The sequence below is a fragment of the Octodon degus genome, unplaced genomic scaffold (genome assembly GCF_000260255.1).
Source record: "Octodon degus isolate 3935 unplaced genomic scaffold, OctDeg1.0 scaffold00049, whole genome shotgun sequence".
NCBI classification, from domain to species: domain Eukaryota; kingdom Metazoa; phylum Chordata; class Mammalia; order Rodentia; family Octodontidae; genus Octodon; species Octodon degus.
The window spans coordinates 4,777,615-4,781,603 of record NW_004524625.1 but is presented as its reverse complement, the minus strand read 5'-3'; the positions used below and the strand labels follow the sequence as shown (position 1 = coordinate 4,781,603).

Genomic DNA, 3,989 nt, shown 5'->3' with positions numbered 1-3,989 from the left:
GGAGAATCACTATGAGTCCGAACTGCATTACAAAACCCTGTGCCAAATACATTTAAAAAGTTTAAAGAAAAAAATGTAGAAAATAATATTAGATATTCAAGAACTGTGGCACAATTATAAAAGCTTTAACATACATGTAAACCAGGGCCAAAAGGAGGAGACATGAACAGAGGAGATATACAAAATAACTGAAGTCTGATAATTTTTCAAAATAATGACAGAAACTATACCACAGATCCAGGAAGTCTAGAGAACGCCAGGCAGGATAAATACTAAAAACTTTGTACACAAGTGCATTATATTAAAGCTGCACACTATCAAGGACAAAAAAGAACACCTTGAAATAAACCAGAACTGGCAAGTACTTTAACATGTAGAAGAATCAGGATAAGAATTATACATCACATCTCCCTTCAAGACCCATGTAAGGAAAGAATGGAGCAAAATACGTAGTGTTTGAACAAAAACTACAAGTCTAGAATTTCTACCCAGTGAAACTATCCTTCGGAAGTAAAGGAGAATGCTCTTTCAAACACACAAAAGATTGTTCACCAATAGACCTTCTTTGCAAAACATACTTTTAAAAGTTTTCTCGAGAGAATGAAATTATATAGGTTGGAAATGCAGATCTACATAAAGAAAGCAAGAGTGTTACAGAAGGAGTAAGTGAAAAGAGAATATTTTACTTCCTTAATCTATGAAATGTTTTGTTCAAAGTAGTGACAACAGGATGCTTGGCCATTATAGCTTATTGATAAGGAAAATAATCCACCAAATTGTTATAAGGGTGAAAGGCCCCCCCCCAAAAAAAAAAAAAACCACAGGAAGCAAGTAAAAACTAGCACAACTATGGTGGCTATTATTCAACCAACTCCAACATTAGTGACCTTAAACATGAGTGTTCCAAATGCACACATTGATTAAAGATACATAGTGACAGAGTGAATAAAAGAAAAATGAGCCAACTACAGGTTGTCTACAAAAAACTCACTTTACATAAAAAAGCACAGATTGAAAGTAAAGGAGGGGCCGGGGAGATAGCTCAGTAGAATAAGTGTTTCCCTGGCAAGCACAAGGGCCTGAGTTCAATCCCTGGTTCCGCAAAAAAAAAAAAGTAAGTAAGTAAAGGAATAGGGGCATGCCAGCACTGCTCAAGACCAGCCTGGACAACTCAATGACTCAGTGAGAACCTGCCTCAAAATAAAAAGTAAAAAGGGGGTGGACGTCCTCGTGCCTTCTCCTAGTGGCGGGAAAAGTAGATCGAGGTTGGTGTTTGCAGAATCGCTGCAACAAGCTCGCGCTGCTCCTCGCCTTTAGGTCCTCTTCACCCCTGAAGGCAAAGCACCTGTCATTTCTGAGCTGAATGATGGCAGCACCACAGAAGAAAGAATGTGGAAAGGGACCAAAGGAAACTTTTGCCCCACCTATACAAAAATTGCATAGCATGATGCCTCATAGCCCTGATTTACCCATGGAGGCTCCAGGGGTCGGCTCACCAGAGGCTGAGACCAAGCCAAGCCAACCGAAGTCCAGGGTAGAGAAGAAGCAGAAAGTAACCACGGGGAATGGTCCAAGACTTGGCCATGAGAAGCAAAGAAAGGCTCAAGGCAGCAAGCCAGCAGAGAAGATTAAAAAGGAAAAATTAATTCTTACTGATTCAGAATTTGAGGAGATTGTCCAGACTGTGCTACGCAAGTCCCTCAAGGAGTGCTTCGAGACTTCCTGGGTAAAGCTAACAGTGTGCATCCAGTCAGGCAAAGAACCAGGAATCATTACTTCTGCTACTAATGATGATAATGCCAGTGGAGAGAAGGTGATGGTACCTCACACACCAGAGATTTCATTGTCTCTGGAAGATGAAGTTACCCCAGAGATGAGTGCATCTGGGCCAGGCCAGGCAGTTCCTGCACCCTCTAAGAAGAAAGTTGACAGAGAGTACTTAAGCAAAAGAAAGAAGGAGGCTCAAGGTGAAAAAATGGAGACACTCAAAGATGGACATGAGCACAGACAGAGAGACCAATTAAAGGACATGTTGTGGAATCATTCTCAGACCAAGGATCAGACAAAAAAAAGCAAGAGAGATGGTTTTGGTCATTGTGTAGTCTGGGTTCAGTGTTCCTCTCCAAACTGTAGAAAATGGAGGCGGCTGTGTAGGAACATTGACCCTTCAGTTCTCCCAGATAATTGGTTCTGTCACCAGAATACAGACTTGGATTATAATTGCTGTGATATTCCTGAGGAGACCTGGACAGGGAATGAGAGTGAAGTGGTCTATGCCTCCTATATCCCAGGATGCATCATCTGGGCCAAGCAATACGGTTACCCATGGTGGCCAGGCATGGTAGAATCTGATCCTGACTTGGAGGCGTATTTTCTTTTTGCATCTCATTTTGATTCTCTTCCATCTAAGTACCATGTGACATTTTTTGGAGAAACAGTTTCTCGTGCTTGGATTCCAATGAACATGCTAAAGAATTTCCAAGAGCTGTCCCTGGAGCAAACAGGAGTGAAAAAGTGCAGGAACAAGGACTACATTCAGAAACTGGAAGTAGCTGTAATGATGGCTCATAAAGCAGAGCAGACCGACATTGAGGATCGGGTTAACTTATTTGGCTTCTGGAACCGATACTGTGGATCTGACAGCAATGAAGAAAAACAAAGTAGAGTCTTAATGCTGCCTGGGGCTAACAGCCCTGAGTCCAATGTGGAGAAAGAAGACAATGAGTTAAAGGTGGAGGAGAAAGAGAAAAAAGACCCAACTTTGCCTGGTCCCAAGTCAGCCAAGATGAAGACTAAAAACCCCAAACTGAAAGGCATGTCAGATGGACAAGACAGGATCCTGAAAAAGAAGGGAACCAAGTGGTGTCTGCACAGTGAATCCACAGTGTGCACTGTACCCATGATGGAAAAGGAAGGCAGGCCCGGGAACCCAGGTCTGGACCAGCCAGGACCTAAGAAAAGATTTCAAGTTCCCCAAAGCAAGACTTCAGCGATCGTCCTGTCTGAGGAAAAGGAAGCTAGAATGGTGCCGAAGGGCCTTAGCCCACCAGCTCGTCACAGGGGCTTTCCTTTGGAGGGAAAAGAAAGAGCTGGACCCCACGAGCCGCTGATTCAGGAGCCTGGCAGTGTCTTCCTTGAAGATGAAGCCTCCAGTGAGCTGGACCTGGAGCAAATCATGGAAGATATTGGAAGAAAGCCGGAAGAAAGAGAGGCGCTGTGAGACTGCAGTGCTGCAGGGGCTTCTCAGGCCTCCTTTGATAAGTAATGGTGTTCTCCCGCCCTCCTCTTACTCTCTCAAGCAACAAAGAGAGCCTTTCAGTTTACTCTGGCATGTTCCTATGTGTCTGAGTTATTAATGGCTACAAGGTTCAAGAGCTTCTCAGTTTATGTTAATAAAGTGGGTTACATGTGGAAAAAAAAAAAAAGTAAAAAGGGATGAGGTGCAGCTCAGTGTGAAAGCCCTGGATTCAATTCCCGGTACCACAAAATTAAATAAATAGAAAGATAGATGATAGATAGATAGATAGATAGACAGACAGACAGACAGATAATAAATGGATAAATAGACAGCAAAAGATTGAGAAGCTGGCATTGATCAAATAAAAGCTGAGATGATTTATTAATTTCAAATACAGTAGACTTTAGAGCAAGAAAATCACCACTGATGAAGAAAGGCACTACATAATGATAAAAGTATTGATCGTCCCCCAAACGTTAGCTTTTAAAATCAGTAGCTATTAGTTTTAGACAAGGCAACAACGTCTCACATCTTTAGATGGTGACAGAAAAGGGTGTGAAATAGGAATTGATCCTAGAAGTCAGGAGGAGACCCCAGGATGACTATGTTCACTGTCTCCATTGTGGTAGTGGTTTCACAGGTAAACAGATTCACCAAAATGTATCAAGCTGTATTCTTCAAGTATGTATAGTTTATTGCATCCAGTAAGGGTATTTTAAATTTAAAAAAATCTATGCCATCATTATCCTGC

At 42.0% G+C, this 3,989-nt stretch overlaps 1 pseudogene; it reads left to right on the top strand.

Annotated features, from left to right (window-relative positions):
• The first annotated feature begins 1,363 nt into the window (after positions 1–1,363).
• Positions 1,364–3,395, top strand: LOC101571455 (annotated as a pseudogene).
• Positions 3,396–3,989: the final 594 nt, after the last annotated feature.